The sequence below is a fragment of the Camelus bactrianus genome, chromosome 13 (genome assembly GCF_048773025.1).
Source record: "Camelus bactrianus isolate YW-2024 breed Bactrian camel chromosome 13, ASM4877302v1, whole genome shotgun sequence".
In the NCBI taxonomy this organism is placed as follows: domain Eukaryota; kingdom Metazoa; phylum Chordata; class Mammalia; order Artiodactyla; family Camelidae; genus Camelus; species Camelus bactrianus.
This window is the reverse complement of record NC_133551.1, coordinates 31,570,846-31,586,119: the sequence shown is the minus strand read 5'-3', so window position 1 is coordinate 31,586,119 and position 15,274 is coordinate 31,570,846. Positions and strand designations below refer to the sequence as shown.

Genomic DNA, 15,274 nt, shown 5'->3' with positions numbered 1-15,274 from the left:
GACTGTTCTAATGATTACATTTTTTAATGTATATCTGGTAGAATAATCAAACAGACCAGCCTGGGCTCATCTGTGTCCTCTGTGAACAGAGGAGTGGCATTTTTCCTGTCTGAAATACAATGCCATATTTAGAATTTTTTCAATTTTTCAGTAAAGAAGGATCTCAAGTTGAAAGATATATTTCTACAGCTATTACTTACAACTGTATAAGATGATCTGTTTAATAACCAAGGGGTGTGTGTGTGTGTGTGTGTGTGTGTGTATCAGGATACACAGAGACATATACACATCTGAGATTTTTCTTGATTTCCTCCAACCTTCTTCAGTCCTAAACTGCTCATTAGGGCCTCTTCATCCCATAATTCAGTGTTTGTCTCTTTTTAAAAATTAAATATTACCCTCCTCATAAAAAGAAAATTTTGATTTAATTAAAATTTACCCTTACAAGAGAAGTTAAGTACTAGAGGGTAAGATCTGCTGTAGCTTTGGAGGGCTACAAACCATTGTAGTATCTGATTTCTTTTCATTCCCCTAGAATCAGTTTTCACTCCTTCGTGGGCACCATCTACCCCATTTGAGAATGTCTGCCCTAAAGTTCTGCCCTCAGCCCCCTTTTCAGTACTTGCTTGGGATGGCAGAGCACCAAAATGAAAGCAAGGAGGCCTGGGGCTCTGATCCCAGGCTCAGAACTGTCTTGCACCTCTTTATCTCCCTCCTATTTCACATCTGGTCAGTCGCCCAGTCCAAAGTCTGAGCAAACAAGATCACTTGCATTCATCCATCCCTTTCCTTTTTTGTGACTGATTTGTAAGCCATTTGTATATCTCCACTGAATCAGCGGGCTCTAAACTGGTTCCCAGACTCTCTGCTCCAATTTTTCATTCATTCACCAAATATTCCCTGGGCCCCTACTACATGTCAGGCACTGCCCTAGGAGCCGAGTGTACAGGAATAAATTAAACAGAATGATCTTTTCCCCCACTGTGTAACAATGAATGTGACTCCAAGAATTGACCTCAGTCCTAGGATTGGATTTCTTTTTAATCCTATTACAATCATAACAAAGTCATCCTGGTTGTTTGGTCATAAGCTTAGACTTAAAGCAACCAGCATAAGGCATTCTTCCAGCATAAGGGAAGGCATGTGACCTGAATCCCAGTCTACCTCTGGGTCCTTATTTGAGTTGCCTTTTTAATACCTGCGCCTGAAAGCACCCAATGTAAATATTAAACAAGCAAGTACAAAAATATAATTTCAAACAGGGCTATTTGCTGTGAAGGCAAAAGAAGGGTGATAGACAAAATAACCCATGGAGGAGAGTGTGGACAAAGAGAAAATCTCCTTTAGATTAGATGCTCATGGAGAGCCTCTAAGAGGGCGATGTTGAAGCCTCTGCTGAAGAATGGGGAGGAGCCAGACAGCTCCTGACTTGTTCCTGACTTGGACAGTTACACCAACAGTGGTGTCGCTTTCTGTGCTGGGGAGACTGGAGCAGGAACTGTTTTGGGGGGAGAGTAAGGAATGTTCTAAATGCTGGGTGTGAGGCGGCTAGAGACGGCAAGCTCACCCTGCACACTTCCGCCGAGTAACTACCGATGACTGACTGGTACGGAGCATTTGCTCAGTGACAGGCGTTGTGGGAAGGTGTTCTCGTGTGCTGACTCACTTCACATGGTTTAGCTCCAATCAGTCAACACCATATAAAAGCTTTCAGTCTTACCTCTCCCTAATCCTCTTATCGGCATGCTCCCCAGTTCATAGCCTGCTCCCCCCTTGTACACTGCCGCAGTGTTCCAGCCAACTGGTCTACTGGCTAAACCCCTGACTTTACTGATGGGACATACGTCTTGCCTTTGTTCGTGCTTTGTGTGCCTGTGTGGTTTTTATTTTTTTTCAGCTTTACTGAGGTATAACTGAGATATAAAATTGTGAGATATTTAAAGGGAACATCGTGGTGATTTGATACACGTATCATTGTGAAAGGATTTCCCCTTAGCTAACACATCCGTCACCTCATGTATTTGTCTTGTTGGGGGAGGGGTGGGAGTGAGAACATTTAAATTCTCCCTTAGCAAATTTCACTTGTACAATACAGTGTGGTCAGGGGTCGTCACCGTGTTCCACATTAGGTCCTCAGGCGTTACTCATCTTATAGCTGAACTTTGGTTCCCTTTCCCAACCTCTCCCTACTTCCCTTACCCCCAGCCCACGGCAACCATCTTTCTACTCTCTATTTCTATGAGTGTGACTTTTAAAAACTTCCACATATAAATGATACCAGGCAGTATTTGTCTTGCTCTGTTTGACATTTCACCTAGCATCGTGCCCTCAAGGTCCATCCATGTTGTCACAAATGGTGGGATTTCCTTCTTTCTCGTGTCTGAATGTTCATGGTTTTTGATCTACTTGTATGTTCTCTTCCACTTTTAAGGGAAATAACTGCTCCTCTCACCCACGGCAAGTCCCAGTTCAAGGCACCGTGACCAGGGGCCTTAACAACCCCACTTACCCACTCCCACGGCTGATAAAAAGTGAGCTCCAGTCATTCTAATCTTCTAAAGCTCTTTCTTCTGCGCCTGTCGTGAGCTTCTAGCTCATCCGGGCTTGGACGTCAGCTGCATCTTTGTATGAACTCTTCCGTAGCCTCAGCTGGACTTCAGCTTTCTAAGAGCAAGGACTATTTCTTATTCCTCTCTCGTGCTCAAGCCTGGTACTTTGCAGGGCCTTAAATGTTCGTTGAAAAAAATTAAATTTCTAGGGTAACAATTGAAGCTGTAATTAATTAGCTACAACCTACAATAGTACATATAGTATTTAAAGTAGTAGATGAAGCAAATTGATTTCTCCCCAGTATTTGCTTAATCAACTAATAGAATAGTTTCTTTTACTATGCTGTATTGACAATGAGTACAATGCTACATGTTTGGGGTTTTTTTAATGTTACCTTTGACATAAAAATCCTCAACAACTTCCTAAAACACAGTTTCAGTACATAGGCCTTTAAAATGCCACCTATGTATTACTATAACAGTTTTTTGACATCCATACACATGTAAGAGCAAAAATGATTCCTGTTGGCTAGTTTATAGGTATCATTACTTATCCAATATGCAATATGGTTTTAAATAGCATTTCTTTTGAAGAAAGAGCTTACATATGGAAGGTTTTCAAATCCTCCTTCTCATAAGACTTCTTGTGTTTCTTTCTCACTATTCCCATTCTATTTCTGGGTGCTGCTCGATTAAAGTGTTTTCTGTAACAATATACCCACCAGGATTATGCCTTAGTTCTTACTTTGGCCCTAGTGCTTTTAGAAAAAAAAAAAATTACATAACAAAGTTTGGCTCCCTGACAGAGGTATGTTCTTGACTTTCAGGGCTCCTTGGCAATCGTTTATCCAGGCCCAGTTTACTCTCCAGTAAAAACCTCCTGCAAATCCGTTCCCAGATGTTTCCATGCTCTGCAGCCCTGTGCTCTGTCCTGCCACAGCCACCCTGCAGCTGCCGTGCATCCTGCCCTCTTGTTGGGGTAGAAGCCCCACAACTTGTACACCTTTCACATCAAAATTGCTCCCGGACCTCATCCTCTTTCTCTGTTCTCAGAGGAAGGAGTGCTCCTGCTCCTACCCAGAGCTAAGCCTTCCGCGGTTTAACTAGTTCATCAAGTACGCACATCCTCAGCGCCACTTCCCCAGTCAGTGCCCCCTTATCCTTCAAATGCAAACCAACCCTAACCCTGCTTTCCCCTCAGCTTACTGTTTGGTGGTCCTCTGTCTGTCTGGACCAGTATTTCGAAATTGTAGCGTTTATTCAATATCTCACCCTGGCCTCCCCATGCTTTCTCCTTGCTGGCTCCCCTCCCGCAATGAGATCATACTTTGCTGTGACTTCACTAAAAATGGTAGAAACACCCCCTCCTCCCAAAGCGGCACCCAGACCCTCAGTCCTCCCTCTCTCTGCCCTGAAATCCTGATCCCCTGTCCGGTTGCCTGGGATTCACCACCTGGATGTGTCCCAGGCAGTCCCAGCACCGGAGATCCCATGGTCCCCACTCCGAGTTGCTCTCCTTCCTCACCCGGACCTGCAGCAGCTTCCCTCCTCATCTCCCATCGCCACCCTTGCCCCTTCCAACTAGTTCTCTACCTGGAGGTCTGAGTAACCTTATTTTTATTAAATTTCATGTACCATAAGAGTAACCATTTTGAAGTATATAATTTAGTGGCATTTAGTACATTCAAAATGTTACGTGGTCATCACCTCCATCTAGTTCCAAAACTTTTGCAACCCCAAAGGGAAACTCTGTACCCATCAAGCCCTCACTCCCTTTTCCGGATTCCTTATCCCCTAGAAACCACCAATCTTTCTGTCTTTATGGACTTTCCTCATCTGAACATTTCAGCTAAATACAATGTGACCTTTTGTATCTGGCTTCTTTCACTGAGTACAATGTTCACTCGTGTTGTAGCATGTATCTGTACTTGACTCCTTTTTGTGGCTGAAAAATACCTGTTGCGTTGTATGGAGTTACCACATTTTGTTTATTCATTCAGCATGTGATGGACATTTGGGTTGTTTCCATTTCTTGACAATCCTGGATAGTGCCTCTTTGAGCATTTGTGTACAAGTATCTGAGTACTGGTTTTCAATTCCTTTGGATTTAAACACGGGAGTTGAATCACTTAGTCACATGGTAATTTTATGTTTAACATTTTGAGGAACTGCCAGACTGTTTTCTAGAGTGACTGCTTCATTTTACATCCCCGCCAGCAGTGTGCAAGAGTTCCAACCTCTCTACTTCCTTGCCAAGATTTATTTTCCCTTTTTCTTTTTGATTAGGGCCATCTCAAAAGGGAACAGGACCCTGTGGGCTACCCGTCCCCTAGCCCCTGCCTTTTGTTTATAGAAAATCTGACGTCCCCCAGGCCTCCCCGAGTCACAGAAGAGCAGGCTCAAGCCGTTGATTAGGACAAGCCTGCAGGCATTGGAGGATGGCAACGACTCCAACCTCCTATCTCAGTGATTAGCTGAGATTATTCCTTCATTTCCCTTTAAACTTTCATGGCTGAACATAATCTTTGGGATGGTTTTTTGGGGAGGATGCCAGTTCCACTAGAAGGAAGGCATTCTAATTAAAAGCAACATTCCTCTCTGTTACCAAGGCTGTTGCTCCTGGGATCATACCCCTGCCCCTCCCTCAACTAGAAACCAATTACTCTTATCTAAGTCTCCAGGAGACAGCTGCAGAGAAGGAACAAAAACTGGTTAGAACTCACCAATGCTGAGATGGTGGAGGATTTGACTTCCAGTGGACATTGAGCCTCATTAGCCATGATAGCAACCGGAAAAGCCCATACAAGGACTGATTGGCTCCATCACACCCAGAAGGAGGACTTGATGGCAGAAGCATCCCGTAAAGTCCACGTGGCCCATTCCTTATCAATGGGCAAATCCGTTTTTATGCTGGCCCTTCCACTTAACAGAGAGGGGAAAAAAAGACCAAAACTCTGAATCCCTTGCCAGTTTTTCTGCAAAAGGATGAGTCGATTGTGTGAAATTGCTCTGCATAATAAACCGTGAATGAAGCTTCTGAAGGGATTGGAAAGCAAGAAGGTGGGAGATGTATGGAGAGATTTGGGGCAGAAAAAGGACACCAAACCCAAAGGCTCTGGGAGCCACAGAGAAAGGTGACCAGTGAAAGATACACTAGGCACTGGGTGGTGAGGAGGCTGAAAGAGTGTTGGGTTTCCATTTGTCTATCACATGGATGCTCGCATCTCCCCACCACTTCACTGGAGTTTCATAAACACAAGCCTTGAGTGAGTGACTTTAGGGGAAATCAAGGAGAAGGGACCAAGTTCTGACAGGGGTCAGAGACAAGCAAAAGAGCTGAGTGAAGTGAAAACTCAGAGCCAGAAGCAACAAAAGCCCTGAGGAATTCACAGAAACTTTGGGAAGGTCATTGGACTTCCACAGGACCTGGGACGAAAGCTCCAAACCAATTTTATTGAAGTCTCCAAGGACAGTCTGACCTCAGCTGACATCTGGATATCACAGCACATCTCCTCCATGCTCATGACACTCACTGTCTTATGTCTGCCTCCCTGCCAGGCTGAGCTCCGCACAGTCCGGGGTATCTTTCTTTCTTCATGCTGCATCCTGGTGCCTATCTCAGGCAGGCATCTACAGATATTTGCTGAGTGAATACACTTTTTTTTTCTGACCAGAATTTAAGGTGGTTTAAAAAAAAGGAACAAAAGATACTAAAATGGGATCATTTCTTACTTTTTATTTAGCCCCCCGAAGTAGAAATAAGAGTGAAAGATACAGCTGAAAATGGAAGATGCCTAACATGATAGGAGTAAGGTTACTTCGCTAAAAGATTGGAAGAGATTGGAATTGCCTTATCGGAATGTTCCACAAGCACATCAGAATCCACTCTCCACTATAACAATATCAGAAGGAACTGAAACCCTGTGCTTATGACCTTGGTGAAATTTTTTTAAATAGGATCTGAAAAAGGAAAAGTCGTAAGTCAAAGATTGGTGTAATTTAAAATCTCTGTACTACAAAAAATAACAAAAAAAAATTGACTACAAAAAATAGAATAGACAAAGGCTTGGCACTGAGAATAATAGTATATATTAAAAGTAACCTATTAGGAAGAATAACTTTAATAAAACTATTATGCAAAAGAGAAATTATCTAATGGGAAAACCTGGCCAGAAGTTCCTCCTCAGTGAAAAGAAAACACAAATAGCAAGTAATCATATATAGAAATGTTCAGCCCCTCTAGAATGAATGAGACACAAATTGAAATGAGGTAAGATTTTTCTCACTTATAGATGGGCAAAAATTTCAAAGTTGTAGAACACTCTAAGTATTAGTAGGGTACGTAAATTGGTATAGATACTTCGGTAAATACTGAAATTTAAATACACTCTGACTTAGAAATTCCACTTCTCCACATCTGTCCTACAGAAACACTAACTTGTGTGCATAAGGAAATTTGACAACTATGTTTACTGAAGCATTTATTGAAATAGAATTGGAAACAATCTCAGTAATGACTAAAATGTGGGGCATCTATATTATGAAATGCTTTGTGTTAGTTGTTTTAAAGGGTGGATCTCTACACAAACACGGTTTTATCTGCAAAACATCTTGTTGAGTAAGAAAAGCAAGTTGCAAGGAGGTACATATAATGTGGTGCCTACTGTTTAAAAAACCACAATAAACAATCTTACATGTTTTCTAAGGGGACATATACACATATGTGAATGCATAGGGGGAGAGGCTTAAAGGATCTGCACCAACAGATCCCAGTAATCGTCTCCAGGTGGAAAGAAGAAGGGGCAGCAGTGGCCACAGGATACTGGACTTCTTACCTGCAATGTTTCAGATTTCTGCAAGGAAAAAAAAATCATATACTGTTTGTATTATTAAAATAATTTAAAATTAAATGCATAACAGTAAGACACTACTCAGCAACAGAAGAAATGAGCTACTGAGACACACACATCGTGGGTGGATCTCACTGGCAGTAGGCTAAGCAGAAGGAGGCAGACACAGGAAGTGCATTCTGAGCAAGCCCACTGAGATGACATTCTAGAGCAGGAAGAACTAATCTACATGGAAAAAGAAACTCAAAGCTGTGGTTTCTTCTGAGAGTGGGGGAGATGGGTAAGAGGCATGAGAGTGAGGGCAAGATGTGGGTCACGTGAATGAACCTGTTTGTTAAAACAGGGCAGTTGCAATCTGTGCATTTTAATGTGTGTGAAAAAGGTAAAATTCACAGAACTGTGTCTGGTTTTGTGTCTGTCATGAGATAATGTTTTAATTTTTCATCTTGCGACAAATTAAATCAGTTCTTCCTCAAGCACGTGCACCCCCTGGTTCCCGTCTCTGCCATCCTTTCACTGGTTACCAGTCACCAAGCTCAGCCTGTGCTCCAGACGAGGGTGGCCAGGCAGCTAAGGCCACACACGGAAGATGGTTGGAGAAAGAGAGGAATGTATTCCGTTTGTTAAATGGAGGTGGTGGCAGGTGTTCTGTTTGTGGAGAATGTGTTTTGTGTGCTGCATGGCCAGCGCCATGAAGGAGACCCAGACAGGACAGGACTTGTGAGTCATTTACTGTGCAAACTCATTGGCATGTGTTTTGTGTTCAGGAATCAGTTTACAGAGAGGGGAAGCAGAATGGATGAATAGGAAAAGGATACCAGTTCAGCCTTTTAATTATGGAAAAGTTGGAAAGGGCAGAGAGACAAAGCCAATGGGCATGTGCTCTTGAGAGAAAAAGATGCCACCTTAGAGCTGTTCTCTGTTGGCCTCCAAAGAGCCACAGCCCTTTCAGATTAGGTCAAATCTTCGTATCTTACAGGTGCAGGGATGCAAATGTGGAATTTCAGCAAAGAAGGGACTTGTGCTGGGGTGGGTGGGAAGACAGGTCAGGTGAATACCATCCTCGCAGGATGATGACTAGAATTCCTACAAGGGATTTGAACTTTCAACCAAATTAATGAGAAGACGTAAACCGTGAAGCCCTTGGGAGTTGTTAGGAATGAGTGAATGTTAAATGAATCTTTTGCACAGGAAAAAATCCCTGGCATTCAATGGCAGTCCTAAATGGTATCCAGAAGTAGGAGCAGCAGCCTGAGCAGGAATAAGAAGAAGCAAACTGAGATGCAGACTATTTTTGCCTTTTTCAAACATTTCTAAGTTCATTTTAGTTTCAAAAACTCCAGCCTGTCTTAGCTGGAAGAAAAGGCAAAGAGAGAAAACATTTTTCCCGCAGGGTCCAGATTGATGGGGATGTGGTAGTTTCCTCCTTTGGGTTAGAGACGGATGGTGTAGGCAGCCTGGAGACCCTGCCAGTCCCTGTCCCGAGGGAGGCAGGGCCAGACTGTGAAAGAGCGTCCAGGCAAGGAGTTTAAGAGAAGCATGAAGCCAAAGCACCTTGGCATCAGAGCTGTCCTAGGCTCTCCTCCCCTCTCCTCACTGTCTCGTAAGCCTCACTGATTAAGGGATTGGCTGACTGACTGCCAGTGTAAGAGGACTGTCCAAATCTATGTGGATGCTTTCTATTTTTAATTTAAAATTTGTATTATGGTAAAACACATGTAGCATAAAATTTGCCATCTTAACCCTCTGTAAGTGTACAATTGAGTGGCATTCAGTACATCGGTGATGTTGTGCAACCATCACCACTATCTACCTCCAAAACTTTTCATCACCCCCCTGTGGGGGTACCTGTTATTCACCTCCCCTAACCAGCAAAATGATAATTCTCTAATTGTAGAGCTGAAGGACCTTGGAGGCTCTCTCCTATCATTTATACAGGTAAAGAAATTGATATTCTTAAAGGTTTTACTCAAGGTCGCAAAGTGAGATGAGGGCAGAGCTGGAACTCAAATCCAGGATTCTTGATTCCTAATCGAGAGTTCAGTCCCCAGGGACTTGTTTCTACTGTGCCCTCTATTCTGCATCAACAATTGCAAGTTATCCAGATTAATTAGTCTAACGCAGAGATCATCATGCTGAATGCCCACCCAAGTCCACAGGCACAAGACTGACATCAATAGGTACTTCCTGGATAAGCAAATTAATATATCTGACAACCTGAAGAGGCTAATAAACCCCCCATCTAAACGAGGGCAGCCAGCTTTAACATTACTGCCATGCAGATTGGCAGTTAAAAAAAAAAAAAGCCAACAATTTAGATTTGTATGTAAGATGTCTTAATAATAAACACTACCTGTGTTTGGAAACCATAGTCATTATTCAGACTTCTGTACCTCCAGGAACCCAGATGTGCTGTGTAAGAATTACCTGAGAACTAGGAGTCCCCAGTAGCATGTAATAAACAATGGGTGTTTACTGGGTAAGTGAATAAATACATTGTGAATTCACTCCATCACACTTCCTCCTCTGGCTAGGACACTGGTGGTATTCAGGAAAAGCCTACAGAAAAGAGTCTTATGTTTAATGGGAAGTTAGGAAATTGACCAATGATGTCGTTTATTTACTTATTCATTAATTTATTGATTCACAAATCATTGGTCATACATTGTATACCAGGCACTGTGCTACATGTTGGATATACGAAGAACCAGAATACACAGGCTTTACCCTCCAGGAACTTACAAGCTCCCGGAAACAACTTTAGCACAATGTTATAACTGTTGTTGGAAAGATGGTGCCCAGTGCAAGTGTAAAGGAAGTGCACAGAGTTTGAGGGGCTCCAGGGAAAGATGGAAGGGCCAGAAAAAATGAAGAACCGTTTACCAGGGACAGGCTGCAAGTGGAGAACGAAAAAGAACAGGTGCTTGGGTGGGTGGTGGTGATGACGCTAAAATTTGACATTCGTCTTGTCTTTATTAGCAGTGTTTCTCATGAGGGGTGGTAAGCCTTGTTGTTCAATTAACCTTTTACTCTGCTTCCCTAAGAACACATATCTCTAAAACTTTACTTTTGTCCCCTTTTTACTGGCTAAAAGTAATGGTTAAAGAAGTACATTAAGGTTTATTTACAAGGATATTTACTATCATATTATCTCATTTTTTTAGCAGTGAAAAAATCAGAAGTGAGAAAACCATAGAGAATTGATTAAAGAAATTATGCAGTGAAATACTTGCAGTCATTTGAAATTATTTTTAAAGAATAAATAATGACACGAAAATGTTTAAGATGTAATGTTGTCTTGAAAAAATACAAAATTGTATGTTTAATACCAGATTTTAAATATATAGAGAGGTAAGTTTGCATAAATAGAAGAGTTAAAAAAATATTCTAAAATGTTAACTAACAGTAGTTTTTTTGTTTTATAATGACAGATGGTTATATTTTCCCTCTGTATTTCTTTATTTTCCAAAATTTTAACAATGACTATTACTTTCTTGGTTAGAAAAAGTTAGCTTGCAGTGTTACTTTGGATACATATGAGGTTATCTGTTCAGCTAGATAACTTGTCTGGGAAGGATCCCCAAACTGCCACTCTAAATCCACACGATCATGGAGGTGACTCATAAGACCCAAGAGTGTACAAAATAGCCCTGTTCCCTTGGCTACCATCAGTTGGTCCACGAGTGGGCATCTGACCCAAGCTACGGCAATCAGATGACATTTCCTGAAAATTTGGAGATTAAAATGATTCCCAAATCAGGTGTCCTTTTGTACAGGAGAGCAATAAACTCGAGAGCTGAAGAGTGACCCTTTATTCTGCTTTGTGAACTAAAGAGTAAAGTAGAGGAGAAAAGGATGTTGCCGACGTGCAGAGGGACAGAAGGGAGAGAGCGACCAAGTGTGGCCAGATTCCCGTGACAGACGTGACCTACATCCTGTCCTTCCACAGTGCTACCCCTAAATTCCACGAGATCTCCCTCTGCCTTATAGGAACTTTCCTTTTTTTGCTTCATCTGAATTGACTTGGCTTCTGTTTCTTAAAACCTAGAGGTCCATGTAATAAATATCTCTGGGAGCAGAAGGAGAGAAGCCAAGCTCACTAAGAGGGCTTCAAAAATGACACTCCTGCTCCACAAAGACAAGGACTGCATTTTTCAAGTTCCCATCACCTGACCCAATGTCAGGCACGTGGCTGCTGCTTGACGTGCGCCCACTGAGTGACAGCCTGGGAGAGTGAACAGCGCATTGCTCTGCCTTCGTGCCTACTTGCTCTCCATCCCTAATTCATGATTAGTAAGAGTATATCAGGGCTAGTGAAAAGGACATTTCTGAGGTCCCTCCCCTCCTTCTTAAAGGAAAAATACTCAATATATGTAACCTGGGAAATGTCATCTTTTGTTAAATGTCTTGATAATTTTATCAGCACTCAAATTCCATTGTAATGAAAGGTTAGGCATAGGTGAAAACCTCTCCTTCGCTGCTCAGGGGCAAAATGCCTCATTTGGAAAATACAGAAAGTTTTCCATCAAAGGAAAAGAATACAGATTGACATAAATGTAATCAGAAGACACTTTCTACCGTTTTTCATTCCTTTGTCAGACATTCAAGAGCAGCCACAGTATGCAGCTTGCTGCCAAGCCATTCTCTATTTTAAACATCATGGTGAGTTAGAGAAAGTGCAGAATCATTTGAATGGAGTCTTTTCTCCAAGGCAATAGGACAAAATATGTATGGTATAGAAATAGGGTAACTTGTAAAAGTTTGGAGGTTTTTGAAATGATGAAATCAGGTCAAATTTCTAAAGTTTCCAATAACTCCAAAATCTCACTTTGGAAATAGGAGCATATGTTTCAAAGTTGCAAAACCAGTGGCAGTAACAGCATTACCGAATGTTTTTAACAGTGTGAAGCCTTTAAGAAGTTGTCTGACCTACTTAATTTAAATAGGAGGTTTAAGAGGCTCTGGAAACTGTGTAAGGTACACATTGCAACGTCAGGCTGTTAACTAATAGATTCAACTGCTAATCGAAACTCTTCTGCCGCACGCATGGTTTATATAATTATATAAACCCAAAGGGAGAGGTTGGTAGGGCCAACAGCAGGAAAAAGGAAACTGAATCACAGCCGTTCAAATATTTTAAATGCATCAGCTTTGACTCTTTGGGAAATAGACTTATAATCTTCACTCAAACAGAACCTTAAGATTTGAGGCTTAATACTTGTATTAAATTCCTCTGTAGATCATGAAGATGCCAGGCTGAGCACTGGGGATACGGTGATGAATGAAAAGGACAAACTGCTCTCACATGGCCAACCTGATAAATGACCTTCCAGTTAGAATCTGAAGGATGAATAATAGTCACGCAAACAAGGAGAGGGAAGAGTTCCAGGCAAGGGAAGAAGAGCATATTGGAAGAGCTGAATGAGACAGTAAGCATCTTGAGTTATAGTTTTAAATACATGTATGTATTTGACATCTTGGGGACCAGGAGGGGACCAGGATTAGCTACTTCCTAGAGAATGAAAATGTGTCTGTGATATACAGACCAACCGATCCTGAGTCCATGCTTCCCCCTGCCCACTTTTATCAGGCTTCTATAGTCCAGGACACTATCCCCCTGTCCTAAAGCACCACAGAGCCAGGCACACCTAGGGACCACCCCTATAGCCCAGAGCCCACTGATGTTATTCAAACTAGCCAGTCCTAAATCTGCTCACCCCACCTTGTCTTTCCCATAGAAACCACCATAAAGGCTTGTGGCCATGTCTCCTCCACACTCCCCCAGCCTCCTGACCAACCCTGGTGTTTCCCCAAGTGGCCTGGCCTGGCATGCCCTCCTCTCTTGGAAACTGTGAGTAACAAACTATCTATTAATCCAGTTTTATTGAGACATAAGTGACATATAATATAGTATTAACTTTAGGTGTACAATGTGACGATTTGATACATGCACAGACTGCAAAATGATGACCGAAATAAGTTTAGTTAACAACCATCAGACTATCTCTGAATTAATGGCCATCTCTGGAGCCACTGGCCTCACCATATCTAAATAAAAACAAAATCCCTGATGCATTTTTAGTTTTTTATTTACCCCTGGTGCATTTGAAAGCAGTCCTTAACTCACGTGTTGTCATAGAATAACCAAAACTGAAAAAAAAAAAAAAACCATCATCAAGATAAATCTTGACAAAAGAAATATCTGTACATACATACTGAAAATATTTTGAATGAAGAACTGGAAAAAAGTCTCTTGTGAAAATGCCGTACAAAATAGAGACAGGCACTCATTCACTTAATGTGTATTGTGTGTGTGCTGAGCACTCTATGCGCCAGACGCCGTGCTGGGTACTTGGACACAATAGTGAACGAAACAAAGGTCTCAGTTCTGTGGACTTTGTATTTAGTGGGGAAGAGGGAACATTTTTTAAAAACCATAAAAGATGTGGATATAAAAACATGTTGAACGCTAAGGGGAAAAAATTGCAGGAACGTCGTGGTCAGGGTGAGCCTCATTGAGGAGGTGAGATTTGATTAGATACTTGAAGGAGATGAGGGTCATGTGGGTGTCTGAGGGAAGAGCCTTCTAGGCAGAAGGTACAGCCAAGGAGAGGCCCTACGATGGGATCAGGTGTGGCTGTTCCAGAAACAGGGAAGGTAGAACAGTGTGGCTGGAATGAAGTGAATGAGGCAGGAAGACTGATCAGGCTCGAGGAGTGCCAAGAACGGAGAGGCAAGAAGTCAGAGGTGAGGTAAGGGAAGATCGTGTCGGGCCTTGTGCCCCATTTGAAGGACTTCGGATTTGACTCTGAATGAGATGGAGAGCCGTTGGAGGGTCTTGAGCAACACAATCTGAGTTAGGTTTTTACAGGATAACTCTGGATCTCATGCTGAGAATATTCAACCGAGTGCCAGGGAGGAAGAAGGGTGGGGACGTCTACCATAATAACCCAAGTGAGAGGTGGTGGGTACTCAGACTGGGATGGTAGCTGTGACGATGGTGAGAATGGTCAGAGTTTGGATGTATTTTGGAGGTTGAGTCAAGAGAATTTCCTGACCAAGTGGATGGGTAGTTTGAAAGGGAGGAGTCAAAGATGATGTCAGGGTTTTGACTGAGCAGCTGGAAGATGGAGGTACCATCAACCAAGATGAAAAAGATTGTAAGGAAGAGACAATTGGGTGTTTGGATCTGGAGAGGAGAGAGAGGCCAGTGTGGGTAACATAAATTGGGGGTTGTCAGCATAGAGATATTGGCAGTTGTGGGACTGGTTGAGTGTGTCTGGAGATGGGGAAGAATGATGACGGACTTGGCTCTGGGGAGAAGAATCTTCATTCATGATGAAAATTAAGCGGTCAATAGGAGGAAATTATGCTTATTGATGTGAAACAACAGCATGAAGCCATGAAAAGTGTTTAGAGCCTACAGAATTTGGAAAAATATTCATAACCGTGGGAACAAAGCAGTCTACAAAATTGTATCTAAATATGACACGTTGTTGTCGTGTGTGTAGATATAGATACGGATATACCGATAGGTATGAATATTAATTAATGAGGGAGAGCGAAAGGAAAAACATACAAGGTTGTAAGCATCAGTTTTCTCTGGGTGGTAAAACTACAGGTAACTTCCCCCTACTTTATAATTTAGTATATTTTCTTGCATCTTTTTCAGTGAATATGCATTACATTTGTAATCAGGGAGAACTTTTTTCAAAAACTTCTTTTCATTTTTAGATAAAAATGTCATTTTTTTCCATAATAATCATATTTTTTCTTCAACAGTTTTTTCAGTAAACTAAAGTACCTATGGGTTAATTTAGTAGGTTTAGTATGTTTGTGTCAAGAATTCCATAACAGTGGATTTTTAATAAAATG

The 15,274-nt window shown here is 41.9% G+C and overlaps 1 protein-coding gene across 2 annotated transcripts in view; it reads left to right on the top strand.

Moving 5' to 3' along the window:
* Positions 1–15,274, top strand: part of CACHD1 (cache domain containing 1) — a 230,649-nt gene that overhangs the window by 199,667 nt on the left and 15,708 nt on the right. For both annotated transcript variants that reach the window (XR_012511191.1, XR_012511193.1), the window contains exons 27-28: positions 12,639–12,828; positions 13,138–13,250. The gene's annotated coding sequence lies outside the window, so the exon portion shown is untranslated. The remainder of the gene's footprint in view (positions 1–12,638; positions 12,829–13,137; positions 13,251–15,274) is intronic.